This window comes from Heterodontus francisci, chromosome 34 (genome assembly GCF_036365525.1).
Source record: "Heterodontus francisci isolate sHetFra1 chromosome 34, sHetFra1.hap1, whole genome shotgun sequence".
NCBI classification, from domain to species: domain Eukaryota; kingdom Metazoa; phylum Chordata; class Chondrichthyes; order Heterodontiformes; family Heterodontidae; genus Heterodontus; species Heterodontus francisci.
In genome coordinates this window covers 27,341,905-27,354,828 of record NC_090404.1, presented here as the reverse complement: position 1 = coordinate 27,354,828, position 12,924 = coordinate 27,341,905, and the positions used below count along the sequence as shown (strand labels likewise).

Below are 12,924 nucleotides of genomic sequence, written 5' to 3'. Positions count from 1 at the left end.
CATGGCTATAGCTGTGCTGACAGAGGACTGGAGGACTGCAAAGTTTGTACTATTATTTAAAAAAGGAGGAAGGCATAGACCGAGTAACTCTTTTTTCTTTTGGGCCTCCTTATCTCGAGAGACAATGGATACGTGCCTGGAGGTGGTCAGTGGTTTGTGAAGCAGCGCCTGGAGTGGCTATAAAGGCCAATTCTGGAGTGACAGGCTCTTCCACAGGTGCTGCAGAGAAATTTGTTTGTTGGGGCTGTTGCACAGTTGGCTCTCCCCTTGCGCCTCTGTCTTTTTTCCTGCCAACTACTAAGTCTCTTCGACTCGCCACAATTTAGCCCTGTCTTTATGGCTGCCCGCCAGCTCTGGCGAATGCTGGCAACTGACTCCCACGACTTGTGATCAATGTCACACGATTTCATGTCGCGTTTGCAGACGTCTTTATAACGGAGACATGGACGGCCGGTGGGTCTGATACCAGTGGCGAGCTCGCTGTACAATGTGTCTTTGGGGATCCTGCCATCTTCCATGCGGCTCACATGGCCAAGGATGAAATAGCAGAGACTCTGGCCATCATTTTCCAATCCTCCATGGCTATAGCTGTGCTGACAGAGGACTGGAGGACTGCAAAGTTTGTACTATTATTTAAAAAAGGAGGAAGGCATAGACCGAGTAACTAGAGGCCAGTTATCCAAACCTCAGCGGTAGGAAAATTATTGGAAACACTTCTGATGGACAGCATAAATCCTCATTTAGAAAGGTCAGAATCAATTGAGATAGCCGGCATGGATTTGTTAAGAGAAGGTCCTGCCTTACTATCTTTATTGAATTTTTTGGGAATGCATCAAGGAAGGTCGATGAGGGTAGCATGATTGATGAAGTGTGCATAGATTTTATCAAGACCTTTTGACAAGGTTCTACATTTTCTTTTAATTCAGTCATGGGAATTGAGCATCGCTGGAAAGGCCAGCATTTATTACCCACCCTTAATTGCTTGAGAGAAGGTGGTGGTGAAGAACCACCTTGAACCACCGCAATCCATGCAGTGCAGGTACACCACTGTGATATTAGGGAGGGTGTTCCAGAATTTTGACCCAGTGACACTGAAGAAGGTGCGATATGCTTCCAAGTCAGTATGGTTTGTGACTTAGAGGGTTGGTTGGAATTGGTACTGTTTATATGTGTCTTGCTGGTAGAGGTTTTGGGCTTGGAAGTTTAAGGTGGTGGATTGGGTGCCGATCAAGCGGGCTGCTTCTTTCCAAAATTGCATCAAGATTCTTGAGTGTTGTTGGAGCTACACTCATCCAGGCTAGTGGAGCCTATTCCATCACACTCCTGACATGTGCCTTGTAGACAGTAGTCAGGCTTTGGAGAGTCAGGAAGTGAGTTACTCGCCATAGAATTCCGAGCCCCTGGCCTGCTGTTGTCGCTACAGTATTTATATGGCTGCTCTAATTACATTTCTAGTAAATGGTAAGCCCCAGGATGTTGATGGTGGGCGATTCAGTGATAGTAATGCCATTGAACATCAAGGGTAAATGGTTAGATTCTCTCTTGTTAGAGATCGTCATTGGCTGGCACTCTTGTGGCATGGATGCTTCTTGCCAATTAGCAGGTCAAGCCTGAATTTTGTCCAGGTTTTGCTGCACGCGGGCAAGGATTGCTTCATTACCTAAGGATTCCGTAAACAATGAGCTGGATAGTAACATTTTTCCGGAAGTCATAGGTATCCAGGCGATATGACCAGATACATGGCAGTTGAAATTCATCACGGAAAATTGTTAAATTATGCATTTTTCTGTGAGAAGAATGAGGAAAGGTAATCTGAATTAAATGGTGAAATTTTAAATGGGGTGCCAAAACAGGGTGATCTGGGGGTGTATATGGACAGATCTCTGAAGGTGGCATATAGATCCTTGGCTTTATTAATACAGGAATAGGGTACAACAGAACGAAGGATATGCTAAACCTTTTCCAAATACTAGTTATACTTCCTGCTCTGGGATTATTGGTTTTATTAATAGAGCACGTAGAAGATGTGTTCTGCCATCTAGAACTGAGATGATGAAAAACTGTCAACACTCAGAGGGTCGTGATTTTTTGGAATTCTGTACCGCAAGTGGGCCATGGATGCTCAGTTGCTGACTATATTCAAGTATGCGATAGAGAGATTATTGGATGCTGAGAGAATCAAGGGATACAGAGTTAGGATGGAAAAGTGCAGTTGATTCAGAATTTCAGCCATGATTTTAATGAATGGCGTAGCAAACTTAAGGGATGGACTGTCCTAATCTGCTAGTCCATTCATGGGATGTGGACATGGACCGCAAGGACAGCACGCATTGGTTAGCACCGCAGCCTCACAGCTCCAGCGACCCGGGTTCAATTCTGGGTACTGCCTGTGTGGAGTTTGCAAGTTCTCCCTGTGTCTGCGTGGGTTCCCTCCGGGTGCTCCGGTTTCCTCCCACATGCCAAAGACTTGCAGGTTGATAGGTTAATTGGCCATTATAAATTGCCCTTAGTATAGGTAGGTGGCAGGGGAATATAGGGACAGGTGGGGATGTGGTAGGAATATGGGATTAGTGTAGGATTAGTATAAATGGGTGGTTGATGGTCGGCACAGACTCGGTGGGCCGAAGGGCCTGTTTCAGTGCTGTATCTCTAAACTAAACTAAATTGCCCTTGAGAAGGTGGTGGTGAGCTGCCTCCTTGAACCGCTGCAGTCCTTGAGGAGTAGGCATACAGACAGTGCTGTTAGGAATGCAGTGCCAGGATTTTGACCCAGCCAAAGTGAAGGAACGGCGATCTAGTTCCAATGCAGGATGATGTGTGGCTTGGAGGGGAACTTGCAGGTGGTGGTGTTAGCATACTGCTTCCCTTGTCCTTCTAGGTGGTAGAGGTCGTGGGTTTGAAAGGTGCTGTCGAATGAGTTTTGGTGCGTTGCTACTTGTAGATAGTACAAACTGCTGCCATTGTGCATTGGAAGGAGTGAATGTTTGAGGATAGGGTGCCAGTCAAGCAGGTTGCTTTGTCCTGGATGGTGTCGATTTTCTTGAGTTTTGTTGGAGCTGCAACCATCCAGGCAAATGAATAGTACTCCATCACACTCCTGACTTGTGCTTCGTAGATGATGATCAGGCTTTGGAGAGTCAGGAGGTGAATTACTCATGGAGTCATAGAGTGATACAGCACAGAAGCAGGCCCTTTGGCCCATCTTGTCTGTGCTGACCATCAAGCACCTTTCTATTCTAACCCCATTTTTCAGCACTCGCCGCAGGATTCCTCACCTCTGACATGCTCTTGTAGCCATATTATTCATATGGCTACTTCAGTTCAGTTTTTGGTCCATGGTCACCTTCAGAATGTTGATGGTGGGGGATTCAGCGATCGTAATGCCATTGAACTTCAAGGGGAGATGGTTAGGTTCTCTTTTCTTTGAGATCATCATTGCCTGGCACTTGTGTGACACGAATGTTACTTGCCACTTGTCAGCCCAAGCCTGGATATTGTCCAGGCCTTGCTACATTTCTACACGGGCAGCTTCAGTATCTGAGGAGTCGTGAATGGTGCTGAACATTGTGCCATCATCAGCGAACATCCCCACTTCTGACTTTATGATTGTAGGAAGGTCATTGACGAAGCAGCTGAAGAACCTTGAGGAACTCCTGCAGTGATGTCCTAGACCAGAGATGATTGACCTCCAACATCCACATATGTGCTAGGTAGACTCCAACCAGCGCAGATTTTCCCCCCGATTCCCTTTGGCTCCAATTTTGCTAGGGCTGCTTGATGCCATACTCAGTCAAATGCTGCCTTGATGTCAAGGGCCATCACTCTCACCTCACCTCTTGTGTTCAGCTCTTAGTCTATGTTTGAACCAAGGCTGTAATAAGGTAAGGAGACTGGTGGCCCTCGCAGAACCCAAACTGAGCGTCAGTGAGCAGGTTAGTGCTGAACAATTGCCGCTTGAATGTGCTGTTGATGACACCTTCCATCCGTTTACTGATGATTGAGAGTAGACTAATTGGGCACTAGTTAGCCGCTTTGGATTTGTCCTTTTTTTGTGTACAGGACGTACTTGGGAAATTTTCCACATTGCTGGGTAGATGCCAGTGTTGTAGCTGTACTGGAACAGCTTGACTGTTAAAGAGATTGGCAAAAGGATCAAAGGCGACCTGACGAATAACATTTTTAGGCAGTGACAGGTTAGAATTTGTAATTCACTGCCTGAAGGGTTACTTAAGGGATATTCAATCGTGCTTGCAAAGAAAATGTATAACTATCCGAATGGAAATTTTGGAGGGCCAAGAGGAAATGGCGGGGGTAGTTCTTCTAGATAAATACTCTTGTAGAGAGCTGGCAAGGCCACAAAGGGTCGAATGGCCTCCTTCTTCTCTGTAACCATTCTATGATTCTAGTAAGTAATATATACAGATCTAAGATAATTAATTAGGAAACGTAAAGTACACTAACTAATGCAATAAAAGTCAAACCACTTTATAATGAATAGTAACAACTAATGAAGCAAAGATTCTGGAACCTTGTGTTCATGTAACCCCTCCAGACGAATGTCTCAATATATTAGAACTCCTTCACATGTCAGATCCAGCAGCCAGTCTGCATGAGTCAGCCCCAACAAATAAAAAAGTCCCACATGGCAGACTGGTACAAAAGGTGAAGTCACACGGGATCAGAGGTGAGCTGGCAAGATGGATACAGAACTCGCTTGGTCATAGAAGACAGAGGGTATCTGTGGATGGGTGTTTTTCTGAATGGAGGGATGTAACTAGTGGTGTTCCGCAGGGATCAGTGCTGGGACCTTTGCTGTTTGTAATATATTTCAATGATTTGGAGGAAAATGTAGCTGGTATGATTAGTAAGTTTGTGGGCGACACAAAGGTTGGTGGAGTTGCGGATAATGATGAGGATTGTCAGAGATACAGCAGGATATAAATCGGCTGGAGACTTGGGCAGAGAAATGGCAGATGGAGTTTAATCCGGAAAAATCTGAGGTCATGCATTTTGGAAGGTCTAATGCAGGATGGAGTTATACAGCAAATGGCAGATCCCTTAGGAGTATTGACAGGCAGAGAGATCTGGGCGTCCAGGTCCACAGGTCACTGAAAGTGGCAACGCAGGTGGATAAGGTAGTCAAGAAGGCATACGGCATGCTTGCCATAATCGGTCGGGGTATAGAGTATAAAAATTGGCAAGTCATGTTGCAGCTCTACAGAACCTTAGTTAGGCCTCACTTAGAATATTGTGTGCAATTCTGGTCGCCACATTACCAGAAGGACGTGGAGGCTTTGGAGAGGGTACAGAAGAGGTTTACCAAGATGTTGCCTGGTCTGGAGGGCATTAGCTATGAGGAAAGGTTGGAAAAACTCGGATTGTTTTCACTGGAACGACGGAGGTGGAGGGGCGACATGATAGAGGTTTACAAAGTTATGAGCGGCATGGACAGAGTGGATAGTCAGAAGCTTTTTCCCAGGGTGAAAGAGTCAGTTACTGGAGGACGTAGGTTTAAGGTGCGAGGGGAAAAGTTTAGAGGGGATGTGCGAGGCAAGTTTTTCACACAGATGGTGGTGAGTGCCTGGAACTTGCTGCCAGGGGAGGTGGTGGAAGCTGATATGATAGCGACATTTAAGAGACATCTTGACAAATATATGAATAGGAAGGGAATAGAGGGATATGGGCCCCGGAGGTACAGAAGGTGTTAGTTTAGGCAGGCATCAAGATCGGCGCAGGCTTGGAGGGCCGAATGGCCTGTTCCTGTGCTGTACTGTTCTTTGTTCTTTTCCTCTTTGTTCTATTGACCAGTTTGGCCAGGAATGGCACATTGGTCGAGAATAGAATATTCTCTGGAGAACCAGGAGATCTGCTGCCCCTTTTCAGTAGTCTAAAGTAGTCATTAACTTCCAATTCAGTCAACTAATGGGGCATCAGTTTAACGTGTCATGGGAGAACGACAGGTCCCACAATCAGCACACGCTCAATATTTTCTTGTGTTAACCTGGGCTATGTATTATGGTCCTTGTGAGGAGCTTCAACCCAATAACTCTGGAACTGAGGGTCCGGTGCTGCTAACCGAGCTAAGGGCATACAACTGCAAATAAGTGCACGTAATTAAATAGCAGTGCACGTCAAACAACATCTGACTTCACTGGGGAAGGGGCAAATAGAGTCACAGTGTGGGTTGAGGCAGGTAAACGTCCAAGCTACATTCATATTTGGGATTTTGCAATATTAGTAAGCCATTTAAAATGTAGTTCAATCTGGCAGCAAGAAAAATATTTAATGCAAGAAAAATCATAGAACATAGATCATAGAACATTACATAGAACATTACACCGCAGTACAGGCCCTTCAGCCCTCGATGTTGCGCCGACCTGTGAAACCATCTGACCTACACTATTCCATTTTCAAAATCATAATTCTATTCAATTCCTACAGCCATGTTTATCTGTTGGTGTCCCTGTATTTTCTCATGACATGTTCAATTCTGAGATATTCAGAAGATCAAGCTGAGAATCCTTCTCTTCCACTTTTATTATCTGGAGTGTCTACATTTCAATGGTGGGATTGGCTTTGAGTAGAAGAGGAGGCACCTGCATTTTATGCAGTATTAAGCTTGTTGGAGTGCGCCATTTGTTTCACACCCGATGTACAGATTTTGAATATTATAAGAGGGGTAGGACATCTGCTCCGTAGAGTCTGGCCACCAGTCATTTAGCTTATGGTTGATTTGTATCCTAACTCCATCTATTTATCTTTTTTCCGGAAACCTTAATATCCAGGCGTAACAAAAAATTAGCAATCTGACCTTAGATATTTTCAATTAAGAAGAGGAGTAGACCATATAGTCCCTCGAGCCTGTTTTGCCATTCAGTAACAACATGACAAATTTACGGTCCAACTACATATGCTCAACTTTTCCCCATATCCCCCAATACTTTTGGTTAATAAAATCTATCAATCTCAGATTTTATATTGACAAATGATCTAGCATCAATTGACTTTTGCAGAAGGCAGTTCCACAATTACCATTCTTTGCATGTAGCCATGTTTCCTAATTTCACTGCTGAAAGGTCTGGCTCGATTTTTTTACTCTGTCCCCCAGCCCTAGAACTCCCCAAACAGCAGACATAGTTTATCTCTATATGTAATCTTAATATCTTGAAAACTGCGTTCAAATCAACTCTTAACCTTCTACATTCCATGTAATAGAACCTTACTTTGTGCAATCTCTCCTTGATTTAACCCACAGATTTCAGTTATCATTCTGGTAAATCTAAGCTGCCCTCCCTACAAGGCCAATATATCCTTCCTGAGGTGTGGTTTCCAGAACTGCTTATGGTATTCCAAATGTGCTCTAACCAGTACTGTTACCTTATTTGCATTTAGTACTCTTGATATAAAGGTCAGTGTTCCATTAGATCTTTTGATTATTTTCTGTACAAGCTTATAATATTTTAATGATCTATGTGCCTGGATCTTCAAGTCTCTTTGGATCTTCACTGTTTCCAACTATTCACTATGTAGACAGTGCCCTGTCCTATTCTTTTAAGTCCAAAGTTGATGACCTTACATTTGCCTAGATTGATATCTATTTGCCAGTTTGTCCATTCAGTTAATCTATCAATGAATCTTTGTAATGATATGCTTCCATCTACACTGTTTACAATGCCACCTATCTATGTGTCATCAGCACTTTTGCATATGTGGCTATTTATTCCATCATCTAAGTCGTTCATGAACACAGGGAATATTTGAAGTCCCTACACAGATCCTTGCGGGACACCACCAGTCATATCCTGCCAATTCAATTACCAGTCCATTATCCCTACTCTTTCTCTCTCTCGCTCACTCTCTCTCTCTAAAAGACATTGAGGCTGAAAATGAGTTGAAAACATTTTAAGAAAGGTGCAAAAAGAAAACGAGGATATTATACAGCTGTTAGTGCAACATATATTGGAGGAAATTTATAGAATCCATAATTGAGGATAGTTTGACTAAACATCTTGAGATTTTCAGCTCAGCAGAGAGAGCCAGCATGGATTTGTAAAGGGTATGTCATGCCTGGCGAATCTGCCTCGATTTGTTTGAAGAGATGACTAAAGTAATTGGCAGGGGAATGTTTATGAGTGTTATTTATATGGGCTTCTGTCCTATTCTACTCAGCTCGTTTCCTAATGGGACAATAAATTTGCATGAACTTCAAATATTGCTAGCAGTTTCTTATGAAGGACTTTATCAAGTGTCTTCTTGAAGTCCATGGATTCCCAGAGCTTTATAAAACTATAGTAGAACTTCTACCGCTTTGCATTTAATCATCTTTGATATACATTCAATTAGATAATGAATAACTTCTTTCACCACTTCACCTGGAACAACGATAGCTGCAAGGGCAATGTAGTAAATGGCATACTGTGGGCGGAGCATGCAGTTTCTGTGAAAAGAAGTGATGTCTATCCGAGATTTCACATGCGCTCTGTTTGATTTTCAGGGGATTCCTTATTATACCTGATGTTATCCCCCTCGAGACCCAATTAGATAGCATTACTAATGATGTTAGTAACAATCACTGAACAAACAGCTTAGGCTGCGTCACCATTAATCACCAATCATTTACCAAAGAAGCTAATGCAGTCGATTTTATGTTAATTTCTGATGCACTAGAGCGAATAAAAGAGGATGTTACAGTGTTTTAAATTAAACTTTCTAACCTTTTGCTCAGGAAGTCTACTGTCCTTACCCGCTCTGGCTTCTATATGACTCCAATCCCGCATCAACCTGGTTGACTCTCCCTTAAGTGGCCAAGAAACCAAATCAGTGACAAAGTCAGTTGTATCAAACAGTGAGAAAACAGCAAAATAATAGAATGGGATAGGCCATTGGGCTGTGACCTATGTATCAAAAAAGAACACTACAAAGGCACAGCCAGATCAGTCAATTCTGCAAAGTCATTCTCACTAATAACGCCACATTAGTGTCATAGTTGGGAGATGACTCCCAAAGACTTGTCAAGATATAGCCTGACATAGACTTGTTCACAGAATCTTGGACAACAGACAAGGTTTCTGACTGCTCCATCGCTATTCCTAAGTGTGTCCTGCCCCAACAGTGGGAAAGAGGGACCAGAGGTATAGATAAAGTGGTATAAATTCAGGGTTGTTGTTCAAGCTGGTGCATGGCAGGGCGGGGCAAGTGGCCCTGGGGGTCCTCACCATTGACTCCGTACCCCATGAAGTTGCATGCCATCAGGTTACACATGGAAAAGGATTCCTCCTGTTGATTACTACCCTCAGCTGAGGAATCAGTACTCCTCCATGTTGAACACCACTTGGAGGAAGCAATGAGGAGAGAAAAGATGTGGAATATATTCAGGGAGGGGGATTTAAAAGTCGATCACTAAACGTGGCTTGGTAGTATCATTACTGAGCGAGCTATCCGAGATCTGAACAACGTATTTTACAGACTGGGCCTACGGCCGATTGTGAGATAATCAATACAAGTGCATATTCTACTTCTATGACTACCGTGCATGACTGAATTGGTAGGAGTGATCACTGCACAGGTCTTGTGGAGAGCAATTCCCATCTTCACACTGAGGATATGCATCGTTTTTCTGTGAGACACGAGCATTGTACTTAGCGGGATAGATTAAAACAGCTCAATGCTAGGCTTCAACCATAATCTCCAACCTCATGCCCCGGCATATCCCTCACTCTACCATTACTACCAATTCAGATAACAAAATCTGGTTCACTGAGGTGTGTAGAAAAGAATTCCGAGAGCATCATCATGCATAAATGAAAATGATGTGCCAGCCTCCTGAAGCTACAACATGTGACGACATGCAAATGAACGTGAGAGCAGGAAAATGCCATTCAATTAAATCGTAGCTTATCTCTTTGTTAATTGTATTGCTTACATGCCACTTCATACCCTTAACTAACAAATAACTATCAATCTCAGTTTAGAAATTTTCAATTGACCTGGACTTAAAAACTACTTTTTGCGGGGCAGAGTTCAAGATTTCCACTATACTTCAACTGAAGATGCGTTTTCTGACCTCACCCTTAAACGGCCAACCTTTATATCAGATATTATGCACATTTATTCTAAACTCCCTTGTCACAGGAAATAACTTATCCACATCTCGTCTATCAAATCCTTTAATCAAATGAAATGTTTCGTCTATACTGAAGGGAATATAAGACTAGTTGGTGCAAAGTATCCTTAATTTAAACTTTTTAGTCCCAGTATCATTCTGGTGATTCTGTGCTGCACCCTCTCCAAGGCCAATATACCCTTCCTGAGGTGTGTGTCCATAACTAAACCAGGTCGAGGGGCTGAATGGCTTATTTCTGCCATTTGCATCTATCCAATAAAGAGCAGAAGTGCAGAGTAACGTGTCGGTTTGACATCAACATGAGCCCCGGTCACATCACCACTTCATCACAAACACCGTCTACTTCCACCTCAGTAACATTCCCCATCTCCTCCCGTGCCTTAGCTCATCTGCTGCTGCTATCCTCATCCATGACGTTGCTATCTCCATCCTTGACTATTCCAGCACACGCCTGGCCAGCCTCCCAACTCACACCTTCTGTAAACTTGAGGTCATCCACGACTCTTCAACCTGTATTCTATGACACACCAAGTCTTGCTCAGCCCGCACATTTGCTGATCTATGTTTGCGCCCAGTCAAGCAAAACCTCTGTAATAAAATTTTCATCTTTGCTTTCAAATCTCTCTAAGGCCTCGCCTCTCACTGTCTCTGTAACCCCCTCCAGCCGACTTACTTTTGAGACCTCTTTGCTCCCCCAATTTCCCAATGCATTTGTATGGCGTCATTCACGAATTCAGAACGTCCCAAAGCACTTTAGAGCCTATTAAGTACTTTCCAAGTATATTAACTGTGGTAATGTAGGAAGCCTTATTAAAGCAAATAGCCCTGGTAAACTAAAAGTTAATGGAATCAGAGGAAAACTCTCCACTGGCTGGAGTCATAGTCAAGACAAAGGAAGACAGTTGGGGTTATTGGTGGCCAATTATCTCAGACCAAGACATCACTGCAGGATTTCCTCAGGGCAGTGCCCTAGACCCAGTCATCTTCACACGTATCTGCCATTAGATCAGATTGGATCTGTTTCCTCTTTATGTAGTGTTCAGCTCCATTCACAATTTCTTATATCATAAAGCAGTCCATGTTTACATGCACCGGGAACTGGGAGGTATTCAGCCTTGGGTTCATGTAACACTCGTGCCAGACATGTGCCAGGTGATGACTATCTCACACAAGAGAGAACTTAACCACCTCCCTTTGACATTCCACGTCATTACCATCAGAGTCTCCCACTATCCCCATCCTGGTGATCACCAGTAATCATAAACACAGCTGAATCAGCTTTGGGTACTAGAGCAGATTAGAGGGTAAGAATGCTCTGACGAACGGCTCACTGCTTGACTCCCCAAACAAGAAAGATTTGCATTTCTATAGCGGTTTCCATGACCACCAGATGTCCCAAAGCGCTTTACAGCCAATTAAGTGTTTTTGAAGTTTAGTCACTATTGCAACGCAGGAAACACAGCAGCTAATTTGTGAACAGCAAACTGCCACAAACAGAAAGGTGTTCAAGACAAGATAATCTGTTTTAATGATTGTAATTGAAGGGTAAATACTGGTCAGGATACTGGGAATGACTCGTCTGCTTCTTCTTCTTTACGTCCACCTGAGAAGGCAGTCTGACCCCAGTTTAATACCCTCCATCGGAAGATTGGCTTCTCTTTCCGGTTCTGTATCAACAGTTCCAAAGTCCTCCAGTTATCCATCCTTCAGCTCTTCCTTTTCATCATGTACTTGTTGCATTTCTGTGACATGTTTCATAGGTATTGCTTGGCTTCTGCAAGCCTTATGATGATGCTAATTTATATCTCTTCACTTTGTCGACTGTTCCACAGATTGTCTGCAGTCAGATCTTTTGCCCAACATTTAGTTCAGAATCAACTATGAGACTCTCCCACTCAGCTTTGTGAATGCCGCATTCATCATCTTCTTTTCCTGTCACCAACTATGTACCATTGTGACTGACTCAATCCATCTCTTTGGAAATGCAGTCAGCCAGAAACAGACTCTTCACCACCTCAACACCTTATTCATACTCCATCTACGGTTCTAAATTCAAACCGTCTCCATCACAAGAACCCCTTATTTCCACAGCTGCAAGACTGCACAATGCACTGGGTATAACCTCAAAATTAGAAATGGTCTTTTTCAGAGGGAAATCAGGATTTTCTTTTGCCACATGCACGGTACTAGAAACATGAAATTTTCAAAATTAAGGATAATAGTTTTGGGTTGCAAATATTTACTTCATTTTCTCACCTTTGCTCCATTTTCATTGATAACCTTACCTGACAAAAGAAACAATATCTGTATTGAAAATGTCAATTATCTAAGCACCAAAGCCTTTTTTGGCTAAATCATTCTACCTATCCACGACCCTTGATTTGTAAAAGCCTACTTTTTCATTTTAATCTTGAATGATTTAGCTAAAACTTTACATTTGTGTCCCTTGTTCTGAATTCCCTCATCAGAAGAAATAGTTTCTCTGTGTCTACCCTATTAAAATATTTTGTTATTTTAAACGCTTCAATTGGAATAAACGTCAACTTTCTAAACTCAATGGGTGTATAAGCTTAGTTTATGAAACCTGACCTCATAATTTAATCATTTTCACCCTGGTAGTCTTGTGTATTGGAAGAGGGCAGTTCCAGCAATACTCAGGAAGGTCGACGCCATCCAGGAGAAAGCAGCCCATTTGATTGGCACTCCATCTACCACCTTAAGCCTTCACTCCCTCCACCACCGATGCAGCAACGTGTACTATTTAGAAGATGCACTGCAGCAACTCACCACACCTCCTTCAA

General features: G+C 43.1%; 1 protein-coding gene across 1 annotated transcript in view; it reads left to right on the top strand.

The window, feature by feature from the left end:
* The window catches only part of LOC137348767 (zinc finger protein 850-like), a 546,053-nt gene that overhangs the window by 460,961 nt on the left and 72,168 nt on the right, over positions 1-12,924 (top strand). The window lies entirely within an intron of this gene.